Source organism: Macaca thibetana, chromosome 10 (genome assembly GCF_024542745.1).
Source record: "Macaca thibetana thibetana isolate TM-01 chromosome 10, ASM2454274v1, whole genome shotgun sequence".
Classification (NCBI taxonomy): domain Eukaryota; kingdom Metazoa; phylum Chordata; class Mammalia; order Primates; family Cercopithecidae; genus Macaca; species Macaca thibetana.
In genome coordinates, this window is record NC_065587.1 from 67,618,150 (window position 1) to 67,631,393 (window position 13,244).

The 13,244-nt window shown below is 44.9% G+C and overlaps 2 protein-coding genes across 4 annotated transcripts in view; one reads left to right on the forward strand and one right to left on the reverse strand.

Annotated features, from left to right (window-relative positions):
* Positions 1-13,244, forward strand: part of DUSP15 (dual specificity phosphatase 15) — a 746,139-nt gene that overhangs the window by 301,540 nt on the left and 431,355 nt on the right. The window lies entirely within an intron of this gene.
* Positions 1-13,244, reverse strand: part of KIF3B (kinesin family member 3B) — a 59,512-nt gene that overhangs the window by 25,874 nt on the left and 20,394 nt on the right. Inside the window, exon 1 of one of the 3 annotated variants that reach the window (XM_050807054.1) lies at positions 9,258-9,983. The exons of the other annotated variants lie outside the window; for them this stretch is intronic. The gene's annotated coding sequence lies outside the window, so the exon portion shown is untranslated. Of the gene's footprint in view, positions 1-9,257; positions 9,984-13,244 lie in introns of those variants that run through there. 3 annotated transcript variants of the gene reach the window in all.

A 13,244-nucleotide genomic window follows, 5' to 3' on the forward strand; every position in this document is an offset into this window, starting at 1 on the left:
TAGTCTTAGCTACTTGGGAAGCTGAGATGGGAGGACTGCTTGAGCTGAGGAGGTTGAGGGTACAGTAAGCTGCGATCACACCACTGCACTTCAGTCTGGATGACAGAGTGAGACTCTATCTTAAAAATAAAGTAGGCCGGGCACGGTGGCTCAAGCCTGTAATCCCAGCACTTTGGGAGGCCGAGACGGGCGGATCACGAGGTCAGGAGATCGAGACCATCCTGGCTAACACGGTGAAACCCCGTCTCTACTAAAAAATACAAAAAACTAGCCAGGCGAGGTGGCGGGTGCCTGTAGTCCCAGCTACTCAGGAGGCTGAGGCAGGAGAATGGCATAAACCCAGGAGGCGGAGCTTGCAGTGAGCTGAGATCTGGCCACTGCACTCCAGCCTGGGCGACAGAGCGAGACTGCATCTAAAAATAAATAAATAATTAATTAAATAAATAAGTAAGTAAATAATAAAGTAAAATAAGTGGCTGGGCGTGGTGGCTCACCCCTGTAATCCCAGAACTTTGGGAGGCCGAGGTGGGTGGGTTACAAGGTCAGGAGATCGAGACCATCCTGGCTAACACGGTGAAACCCCGTCTCTACTAAATAAACAAAAAATTAGCCAGGCATGGTGGCAGGTGCCTGTAGTCCCAGCCACTCGGGAGGCTGAGGTAGGAGAATGGCCTGAACCCAGGAGGCGGAGCTTGTAGTGAGCCGAGATCATGCCACTGCTCTCCAGCCTAGGTGACAAAGCAAGACTCCGTCTCAAAAAAAAAAAAGTAAAATAAAAATAATGACCAGCCTCGGTGGCTCACACCTGTAATTCCAGCACATTGGGAGAATGAGGTGGATGGATCCCTTGTGGTCAGGAGTTTGAGACCAGCCTGGCCAACATGGCAAAACCCTGTCTCTACGAAAAATACAAAAATTAGCTGGGCGTGGTGGCGAGTGCCTATAATCCCAGCTACTGAGGCGGCTGTGGCATGAGAATTGCTTGAGCCTGGGAGGCGGAAGTTGCAGACAGCCAAGACTATGCCACTGTACTCTGGCCTGGACAACAGAGCAAGACTCTGTTTCAAAATAAATAAAGTGAAATAAAAATACAAAAATAAAAATTAGGCCTGGCGCGGTGGCTCAAGCCTGTAATCCCAGCACTTTGGGAGGCCGAGACAGGCGGATCACGAGGTCAGGAGATCGAGACCATCCTGGCTAATACGGTGAAACCCCATCTCTACTAAAAAAAAAAATACAAAAAACTAGCCAGGCGAGGTGGCGGGCACCTGTAGTACCAGCTACTCGAGAGGCTGGGGCAGGAGAATGGCGTAAACCCGGGAGGCGGAGCTTGCAGTGAGCTGAGATCCGGCCACGGCACTCCAGCCTGGGCAACAGAGCGAGACTCCGTCTCAAAAAAAAAAAAAAATTAAATTTAAAAAAATTTTAAAAAATAAAAATTAGCCGGGGTGGTGATGTGTGCCTATAGTCCTCGCTACTCAGGAGGCTGAGGCAGGATTGCTTGAGCCCAGAGTTCAAGGCTGCAGTGAGCTATGATCATGTCACTGCACGCCAGCCTACACTACAGAATGAAATCTTTTCTTAAATCAAAAAAAGTCTTATATCCTCTTGAACTACTATAACCTGTTGAAATACTACAACCTCTGGGTAGAGCAATTTGGAACTATCTATCAACATTTAAAATGCATATACTTTTTGACCTAGCAATTGTACTGCTAAGAGTTTATCCTAGAGATACAGATCTTAAACAATGATATATATACAAGGATATTATTGTGGTAGCAATAGATTGTGAGCAACCTCGGTTCCCATCAAGAGGAGACTGATTAAATTAAATATATTCAGTATAGTGGAATCCTATGCAGTTATGAAAAAGAAAGTGGTAATCTAAATGTAATCCTATACCAAGATATGTTGTTAAGTGAAAAACAGTAGGTGATAGTGTGTACTGTATAGTTTACATAGTGTGAAAAATGGAAGCTATAACACCAAGAATGAATCTTAATGTAAATTATGCACTTTGGGTGATGATGTGTCAATGTAAGTCTGTTACTTATGACAAACGTACCACTCTGGTAGGAGATGTCCATAATGGGGGAGGCTTTGCATGTGTGGAGGCAGATGTATGTGGGAAATCTGTGTACCTTCTGCTTAATTTTGCTGTGAACCTGAAACTGCTCTAAAAATAAACTCTATTTAAAAAACAAACATTACATAAGAAAAGGGGGGATATATGCATGTTATACGCTTGATATGAATACAATATTGTTAGAAATATACTTCTAAAGGTAGTAACAGTAGCAGACTTAGCAGGGGAACTGTGGGCCTAGGAGACTCAGAAGCTCGAAGAGAGAGGAAAGGCTAGGCGTGGTGGCTCACGCCTGTAATCCCAGCACTTTCGGAGGCTGAGGCAGGTGGATCACAAGGTCAAGAGATCAAGACCATCTGGGCCAAAATGGTGAAATCCCGTCTCTACAAAACACACAAAAATTAGCTGGGCATGGTGGCACATACCTGTAGTCCCAGCTACTCAGGAGGCTGAGGCAGGAGAATTGCTTGAATCTGGGAGGTGGAGGTTGCAGTGAGCCGAGATCGCGCCACTGCACTCCAGCCTGGCAACACAGCAAGACTCCGTCTCAAAAACAAAAACCAAAAAAAAAAAAAGGAAAAACTTTTCACAGCATACTCATTTGTAGTGTTTGAATTTCCTAGCTTGTGCTAAAAATATGTTTCAATCCCACAATCATCAATAAAAACTGGCTTGTGTAAAATGTGTGCAAATAAATAAGGATGTGGTATAATGCATTACATAAAAATCACTCATTCAATCAACAATTTTTTTTTTTTTTTTTTTTTTTGAGACAGAATCTTGCTCTGTTGCCAGGCTGGAGTGCAGTGATGTGATCTTGGCTCACTGCAACCTCCGACTCCCTGGTTCAAGCGATTCTCCTGCCTCAGCCTCCCGAGTAGCTGGGATTACAGGCACACGCCACCATGCCCAGCTAATCTTTTTTGCATATTTAGTAGAGATGGAGTTTCACCATGTTGGCCAGGATGGTCTCGATCTCCTGACCTCATGATTGGTCTGCCTCGGCCTCCCAAAGAGCTGGGATTACAGGCGTGAGCCACCGTACCCGGCAATAACTTCCTTTTTTTTTGAGATGGAGTCTTGCTCTTATTGACGAGGTTGGAGTGCAATGGTGTGATCTCGGCTCACTGCAACCTCCGCCCCCTGGATTCAAGCAATTCTCCTGACTCAGCCTCCCAAGTAGTTAGGATTACAGGCACCTGCCACCACGGTCTACTAAAAATACAAAATCAATCAATAAATTTAATAGAATTAGAATGCAAATAAGAAAATGGAGCCAGGTATGGTGGCTCACACCTGTAATCCCAGTACTTTGGGAAGCCAAGGAGGATGGATCACCTGAGCAGGAGTTCGAGACCAGCCTGGCCAACATGGTGAAACCCCATCTGTACTAAAAAAAAATACAAAAATTTAGCCGGGCATGGTGGCACATGCCTGTAATTCCAGCTACACAGGAGGCTGAGGCAGTAGAATTGTTTGAACCTGGGAGGCGGAGGCTGCAGTGAGCCTAGATTATGCCACTGCACTCCAGCCTAGGCGACAGAGCAAGACTCCGTCTCCAAAAAAAATGGGGTGGGGGGCGGGGGGAGGTGTTAACATTTTATAAAGTAAAAACAAAAACAGAGAGAGTTTCATTTGGTGCTGGAAAACTCAGGGAGCAGAAGAAAGGATTAAATGGGTCCTTTGGGTAGGGGTAGGTAGTAAGCAGGTCAGAGTACTTTACCGGTATATACGAAGACCCCAAACTCCTATAAATCTCAGTGCAGGAATTTTTAATTTTTCTTTTTAAAGGACAGTCTCACTTTGTCACCCAGCTGAAGTGCAGTGGTGTGATGGCAGCTCACTGCAGCCTTGACCCCCCTCAGGCTCAAGTGATCTCCTCCCACCTCGGCCTCCCACGTAGCTGGGACTATAGGTGCACACCACCACACCTGACTAAGTGCAGGGATTTTTAAAAATATGTAATTCGGCCGGGCGCGGTGGCTCAAGCCTGTAATCCCAGCACTTTGGGAGGCCGAGACGGGTGGATCACGAGGTCAGGAGATCGAGACCATCCTGGTGAACATGGTGAAACCCCGTCTCTACTAAAAAATACAAAAAACTAGCCGGGCGAGGTGGCGGCGCCTGTAGTCCCAGCTACTCGGGAGGCTGAGGCAGGAGAATGGCGTAAACCCGCGAGGCAGAGCTTGCAGTGAGCTGAGATCCGGCCACTGCACTCCAGCCTGGGCGACAGAGCCAGACTCAGTCTCAAAAAAAAAAAAAAAAAAAAAAAAAAAAAAAAAATATGTAATTCATGCTTTGTTTTGTTTTTTTAAACAGAGTCTCCCCTCTGTCCCCCAGGCTGGAGTGCAGTGGTGCTATCTCAGCTCACTGCAACCTCCACCTCATGGGTTCACGCAATTCCCCAGGCTCAGCCTCCTGAGTAGCTAGGACTACAGGAACCCACCACCATACCCAAATAATTTTTGTAGTTTCTTTTTTAGTAGAGACAGGGTTTCCCCATGTTGGCCAGGTTAGTCTCTGACTCCTGACCTCCGGTGATCCACCCACCTCAGCCTTCCAAAGTGCTGGGATTACAGGCCATGCCTGGCTGTTTTGTTTTTTACCAAAAGGCCCTTCAGTGACAGGTCTCTCTCTCTCTGTGACCTGTTCTCTAGCCATCCTGTTCTGCTGCCCACAGACAAGGGTTATTAGATTTTTAATCGCTGATACATAATAAGCAAATATGTATTAATACACACTTATCCCCTCCCTTTTTACACAAACATATTATATACGATAATAAACCGTGTCCTTGGAGTTCATTCCCTGGGTAAATACAGAGCTGCTTTATTCTTTGCAACAGCAGCATAATACTCTACTGTATGCATACACCATAATTTATGTCACTGCTGCAGATGCACTTCAGCTGTTTCTGATATTCTGCTGTGAAAAACCTAGGACACACAATCATTCATGTGTGGGAAAGTATATCTGTAAGCATTAATTCCTAGAAGTGGAATTGCTGAATCAAAGGATATATGCAATTGCAATTTTTAAAAAATATGCAGAACAATGACAGCATTCTTTTTAGTTGTGAGAATGACCTATTTCCGGCCATTCTCCCATGGTGGGAGAAGGTGAAGCAGTGATGGGCCATTTGGGCATAAATGCTGTAGCTTAATAAATAGACAGCATCAACATATTCCCCCACTGATCTTCATAGACTGTTCTGCCGCTGAGCAAGTGGAAACACAAAAAGTTGCTTTTCATATTTCTTCTAGTCGTTACATGTAATAAAACATTGTCGTCTAGAATGAAGAAACAGAAGACCTCTTAACCTCTCTGAACCCATTTTCTGTAAAATCTGAAAAAATAGGTGCAATTCTTCTTTTTTATGGATGATTATGAGACTAAGAGGTGCTTATAAGGGTGGAAGTACTTTGTAAACCAATATAAAGCTAGATTAAAATAACAATACAGGTTCATCCAAAACCCTTGTCAGGGGGTCACTCCAGAGATTAAGAATGAGGCCTAATTTTATTCATTAAATATCACTAGAAAAACATTTCTTTTTCTATTTTTCTTTTTTTTGAGACTGAGTTTTGTTCTTGTGACCCAGGCTGGAGTGCAAGGGCGCAATCTTGGCTTACTGCAGCCTCTGCCTCCCGGGTTCAAGCAATTCTCCCGCCTCAGTCTCACGAGTAGCTGGTATTACAAGCGCCCGCCACCATGCATGGCTAATTTTTGTATTTTTAGTAGGGATGTGGTTTTACCATGTTGGCCAGTCTGGTCTCAAACTCCTGACCTCAGGTGATCCCCCCGCCCTGGACTCCCAAAGTGCTGGGATTACAGATGTAAGCCACTGCACCCAGCCTAAAATAACTTTTTTTTTTTAACAGAGTCTCGCTCTGTCACCCAGGCTGCAGTCAGTGGTGTGATCTCAGCCCACTGCAACCTCTGCCTCCCGTGTTCAAGCAATTCTCCTGCCTCAGCCTCCCAAGTAGCTGGGATCACAAGCACCCGCCACCACATCCAGCTAATTTTTGCATTTTTAGTAGAGATGGGGTTTCACCATGATGGCCAGGCTGGTCTCGAACTCCTGGCCTCAGGCGATCCAGCCCACTCAGCCTCCCAAAGTGCTGGGATTACAGGCGTGAGCCACAGCGCTCACTCTAAAATAACATTTCTATTGTTCAATTTGCAACAATCATCCTAAAACAAATTCAGATTAAATTGAGATCTAAATACCTAAATGATGTTCAATAAGAACTAAATCTCAAGCCATGTAAAGAAAACTATGCAAAAGGAAGCCCTTCAGGAATGTATTAGTTATCTTCTAGATCAGGGGTATCCAATCTTTTGGCTTCCCTGGGCCACACTGGAAGAAGAATTGTCTTGAGCCACACACAAAATACACTAACACAAGATAGTTAATGAATTAAACAAAAAATTGCAAAAACATCTCATAATGTTTAAACAAAGTTTACCAATTTGTGTTGGGCCACATTCAAAGCCACCCTGGGCCACAGTTGGACAAGCTTCTTCTAGATGCTATTAGAATTTTGCCAGATGGGAAGAAAGAGACAGATGTTAGAATGCCCAGTTTCCTGCATCTTTTCATTTCAGGGGAATGGTTCCTGAGCTACGGCCTGTCTCTCCCTCCATTTCAACAGAGGCCTGCCAAAGCTGATCTAGGTGCAAAGGGAAAATCCTAGCCCCTGATAATCCTCTGGGAAGACCTCTGTTGCAGTGCATGAGCCTGCCAGACAAGATCCTAGACCTGAAAGAGTAAGAGAAACTGAATGGCAGAGCAGGACAGGGAGACAGGTCAGTGCAGAGGACTGATTCTTCTGCATTACAGGACTTCTGAGAAGGCGGAGCTGTCCAACTTTTACCTGTCAAAACAATGGGGTTCCAAGCCTGTGAAAGAAAAGAAGAAAGCAAGCCTGCAGCAAGCTGACCTTGAGGTTCAGCTGCTTTGTAATAGCTCCGTGTATTTTTTGAGCTCTCCAAAATGATAGAAACAAAGGCATGATAATGACCTACATTAATCTTAAAAATCTTCAAAAAGGAAGGAATTCCCAAAGCATGAGTCCCCTTAATTAAATCTCCTCAACTCTGAACACAGAACACCATTTCTTTTCTGAACTCACCCAGCTAGACCGAACTAGTCATGTATTATTGACACACTCTTTCAGGAAAATGGACTAAGTTAATTTCCTGCCACCAAGGCTTAAAATCTTATTCTGGGTCTTCCTCAAAGGAGAGAGTTTTCTTGGAAGGATGCCCTGATACTCTTTCTTTATTACCTTTGTTATTCTTCCAGTGGGTCTAATTACAGAGTGATAAATCTTTAAAGGAACTCACAGAATTGCCAGGAAAGAAGGAAGCACAGATCAGCAGCTCATCACCTTCATCCTGAAGACCTTTTCTGCTAGAACTTGTCATTCAATGTTAACACCCACTGTTTGAATGGTTATTGAACATGAAATATTGAGTCATTCCCCAACCTCATCTCTTTTATCTGCTGAGGAAATCAAATGCACATTTGTCACAGCAGCCACACTCTTCCAGACCGTTTTCCAACTCTTTTGTTTTTAGATTCATGCATCCTCACCCTGCTAGCAGTCACAGAGTCTCACCTCAAAGTCCAGAACTAGGTATGAATTGGATTCTCAGTAACTACTGGCTTCCTATGGAAAGCCTAAGAGAGAGGTCACAAACTGGTTACATTCTATCTGAAACATTTTATTTGGCCCACCTGGTATTTAAAACAACATAGGCGGGGCGTGGTGGCTCACATCTGTAATCTCAGCACTTTGGGAGGCTGAGGCGGGTGGATCACCTGAGGTCAGGAGTTCGAGACCAGCCTGTCCAACATGGTAAAATCCCGTCTCTAATAAAAATACAAAAATTAGATAAGCACGGTGGCGGGTGTCTGTAATCCCAGCTAATCGGGAGGCTGAGGCAGGAAAATCGCTTGAACCCAGAGGCGGGGGTTGTAGTGAGCTGAGATTGCGCCATTGTACTCCAGCCTAGGTGACAAGAGCAAAACTATGTCTCAAAAATAAATAAATAAATAAATAAAACATGGGCTGGGCGCAGTGGCTCACACCTGTAATCTCAGCACTTTGGGAGGCCAAGGCGGGCGTATCACCCGAGGTCAGGAGTCTGAGACCCCGTCTCTACTAAAAATACCAAAATTAGCTGGGTGTGGTGGCATGTGCCTATAGTCCCAGCTACTTGGGAGGCTGAGGCGGGAGAATTGCTTGAACCCAGGAGGTGGAGGCTGCAGTGAGCCGAGATTGCACTACTGCACTCCAGCCTGGGTGACAGTGAGACTCTGTCAAAAAAAAAAAAAAAAGAACATGAAGCCTCGGCAATATAGGGAGACCTCCATCTCCACCAAAAATTTAAAAACTAGCTGGGCATGGTGCCACTTGCCTGTGGTCGTAGCTATTCGAGAGGGTGAGGTAACAGGATCACGTAAGCCCAAGTCAAGGCTACAGTGAGCCATGACTGCACCACTGCACTCCAGCCTGGTGCTAGGTCTTGCCCTGTTTCCAAAAGTAAAAATAAACAACAACAACAAAATCCTCAGCAATTCCACTTCTCTATATATGTATATCCTAGTAAAAAGCTTTGTATATGTGCACAAGAAAACATAGACAAGATTGCTTCCTGCAGCATGGTTATCACAGTAGAAAAACTAGAAACAGGCTGGGTGTGGTGGCTCACACCTGTAATCCCAGCACTTTGCGAGGCCGAGGTGGGAGGATACCTTGTGGCCAGGAGTTCAAGACCAGCCTGGGGAACATAGTGAGACCATCTCTAAAAAAAATTTTTTAAATTGGCTGGGTGCAGTGGCTCACACCTGTAATCCCAGCACTTTGGGAGGCCGAGGCGGGCAGATCACATGGTCAGGAGATGGAGACCATCCTGGCTAACACGGTGAAATCCCGTCTCTACTAAAAAAGTACAAAAAAAATTAGCCAGGCATGGTGGTGGGCGTCTGTAGTCCCAGCTACTCAGGAGGCTGAGGCAGGAGAATGGCGTGAACCCGGGAGGCGGAGCTTGCAGTGAGCCGAGATTGCGCCACTGCACTCCAGCCTGGGCGACAGAACAAGACTGTCTCAAAAAAATTTTTTTTAATTTAAAAAATATAGCTGGGTGTGGTAGAACATACCTGTAGTCCCAGCTTCTTGGGAGGCTGAGGCAGGAGGATACCTTGAGTCCAGGAGTTGGAGGTTGTAGTGAGCTATAATAGCACTACTGCACTCCAGCCTGGGTAACAGAGGGAGACACTATCTGTAAACAAAACAAAACAGATCAAGTGTGGGGGCTCTCACCTATAACCCCAGTACTTTGGGAGGCCAAGGCAGGAGGATCGCCTTAGCCCTGGAGTTGGAGACCAGCCTGGGAACAGAAGGAGACCCCATCTTTAAAAATTAGCCAGGCATGATGACACATGCCTATAGTCCCAGCTACTTGGGAGGCTGAGGCAGGAGGACTGCTCAAGCCCACGAGGTTAAGACTGCAGTGAGTCAGGATCACACCACTGCATTCCAGCCTGAGTCACAGAGGAAGACCCTGTCCCAAAAAGCAAGCAAAAAAATCTAGAAACAGCCTAGACATCCATTTATAGGGGAATTGAATAATAAAATATGGTATATTCATATCATAAACAATATGGTTGGTGTGGTGGCTCACGCTTGTAATCCCAGCACTTTGGGAGGCTGTGGCGGGAGGATCATCTGAGGTCAGGAGTTTGAAACCACCCTGGCCAACATGGCGAAACTCCATCTCTACTAAAAAATACAAAAATTAGCCGGGCGTGGTGGGATGCGCCTGTAATCCCAGCTACTCAGGAAGCTGAGGCACAAAAATCACTTGAACCCAGGAGTTGGAGGTTGCAAGTGAGCTGAGATCGTGCCACTGCGCTCCAGCCTGGGTGACAGAGCGAGACTCTGTCTCAAAAAAAATAATAATAATAACAATATATATGTGTGTGTATATATATACACACACACACACACACACACACATATATACCATTCAGTAGTTTTAAGATATAAGGAATAAATTAGAGCAGAAGTCAGCAAATTACAGCCCATGATATGAATCTGACCCAGATCCTGGTTTTGTAAACAAAGTTATATTAGAACAGCAATGTCCCTTAGTTTACATATTATCTACTGCTGCATTAACTACAGAGGTGAACAGAGTTGAGTAGTTGCAAGACAGACAATATGGACTATAATACTAAAATATTTACTACCTGCCCTTTTACAAGAAGTGTTTGTCAACCTCTGAATTAGGGTTACATATTTAATATGGATAAATAAATAGGCTTGAGTGAGAAACAAAGCTGCAGAGTGACAGTTATGATTAGGAACTTACAAAACAATATGGTGCTCATGGATTTGCATTTATGTATGTATAAGTATTAAAAAGTGGGATAGGATGGGTACAGTGGCTCACACCTCTGTAATTGCAGCACTTTGGTAGGCTGAGGTAGTAGGATCACTTGAGTTCAGAAGTTTGAGACCACCCAGGGCAACAGAGCAAGACCCTATTTCTACCAAAAATGAAAATTAGCCCAGCATGGTGGCCTACTACCTATAGCTACTCCAGAAGACTGGAAGGATCACTTGAGCCCAGGAGGTGGAGGTTACAGTGAGTCATGATTGTACCACTGCACTCCAGAGCGAGCCCATGTCTCTGAAGAAAGGGGAGGGGAGGGGGAGGGGAGGGGAAGGGAGAGGGGAGGGGAGGGGAAGGGAGTGGAGGGGAGGGGAGGGGAGGGGAGGGGAGGGGGGGGGGGGGAGGGGAGGGGAGGGGGGGAGGGGAGGGGAGGGCAGGGGAGAAGAGAAGAAATAGAAGGATATATAATAATTTATGATAGTGGCTGCCCAAACTGGGCAATGGGAAGTAATGGGAGTAGAGATAGGAAGGATATTTCAACTTTATCTGTAATATTTTATCCTTTCTCTTAAAAAAACAAAAACAGAGGAAGCTTTCAAGCTTATAAGAGAAAATGTTAACATTTCTCTTACTTTGTTGATTCTATTTCTTACATTATTCCCTGAATTTTTGTTTTGTCTGTTTTTTGAGATAGAGTCTCACTCTGTCACCCAGGCTGGAGTGCAGTGGCACAATCACAGCTCATTGCAACCTCCGCCTCCCGGGCAATTTTCTGCCTCAACCTCTTGAGTAGCTGGGATTACAGGCTCACGCCACCATGCATAACTAACTGCTGTATTTGTTATAGAGCTGGGCTTTTGCCATGTTAGCCAGGCTGGTCTCGAACTCCCAGCCTCAAGTGACCCACCCACCCTGGACTTCCAAAGTGCTGGGATTACTGGTGTGACATTGCACCAGGCCTGAACTCTTTTTTTTTTTTAATTCAAAAAAACAACAATTTTTTTTTTTTTAGGGAGTTTCACTCTTGCTGCCCCAGGCTGGAATGCAATGACGTGATCTTGGCTCACCACAACCTCCGCCTCCCAGGTTCAAGTGAGTCTCCCGCCTTAGCCTCCCAAGTAGCTGGGATTGCAGGGATGCACCACCTTGCCCGGCTAATTTTGTATTTTTTTAAGTAGAGATGGGATTTCTCCATGTTGGTCAGGCTGGTCTCAAACTCCTGACCTCAGGTGATCTGCCCGCCTCAGCCTTCCAAAGTGCTGGGATTACAGGCGTGAGCCACCACACCCAGCCTAACAATTTCATATTTAAAAAAAAAAAAAAAAAAATTCCACTTCTCTGGAAACATGGGAATATCTGACAGCCCTTGACCTGAACCCCAAGTGGCAGCAATAGGAATCCTCCCCAACCCTACTCTCTCCTGTTTCACATCTAGCATGCTTTGCTCACTTATACTTCCTGGCTGGCTCTTGTAGACATCTCTATGACCAAATTCACGTATGTATGATTTGACTAAGAAAGGCCTGACACACTAGCCTATCTTTTTAAATGCCATTTGCTGAAGCTCTGTAATAACATAGAAAGTGCTTATCATAAATGAAAAAGCAGTTTACAAAATTGAATTACTGCATGCAGTCACAATTATATAAACATAAAGACACGTAAAAACATCAATAGTGGTCAACCCTGGGTAATAGTACTGGTGATTTCCCCTGCTCTTTCAACATTTCTGTGTTTTCCAAATTCTCTTTAATGAGCATATGGTATCTCCAAATGGGAAAAAATAGAGGTTTGGCAATTCCCCAGGAACAACCCTGCAAGGAGGTGCAACCTGTGGGCACACAGAGTGCATACTAATGCACCTCAAATCAATGCATTTCAAAGCAATGTCCTGTAAGATCAGATCAGGCAACCACCTGCCAACTGCCTGGCCCAGGGTTCAAATACTCAGAGTGTCTGAAATGCAGCCCAAGCCAAAGATCACATGAGCAATCAGAAAAGCACTGCAACACTCAAGCAAGAAGATAAAAGCGACTCCCTGCTAAGTAGCCTAAACCAATTCCCTGGACAGGCGTCTCTCCGGGGAAGCAGCTGTTTTTACTCTATATCCACTTCATCACCATCAACACTACTCCCTTTTACAATTATTTCTAATTGTTTTTGAAGTATCAGGACCCCATGTTTGCAATCCCTGAATCACATCAGGAAAGCAAGTCCAATTCTAGGTTTCTGGTTCCTATGATGGCCAGTTTCACAACGGGAGTTACACACTTTTTAAAACAAGATTATCCATCTTGGGTTGAAAAATAACACCACTGTCCTGCAGAACTTTTAAAAAGATATTTTATACATATTGAGGAAATGGCTCTACATTTGCTTATATGTGCATAAAAAATATCTGAAAGAATTCACAAGAACCATATAACAACTGCCAGATAACAACAGTGGCTTTCCCTAAAAGAGCCGGGTGGATGAAGGCCAAAAGTAGAAGAGAAACTTTTCATTATATACCCTTTTTTCTGTTGTTGTTCTTCAGACCGAGTTTCACTCTGTCACCCAGACTGGAGTGCTGTGGTGCAATCTTGGCTTACTGCAACCTCTGCCTCCTGTTCAAATGATTCCTGTGCCTCAGCCTCCCGAGTAGCTGGGATGGCAGGCACCCACCACCACACCCAGCTAATTTTTGTATTTTCAGTACAGATGGGGTTTTGCCATGGCAAGGCTGGTCTCGAACTCCCGGCCTCAGGTG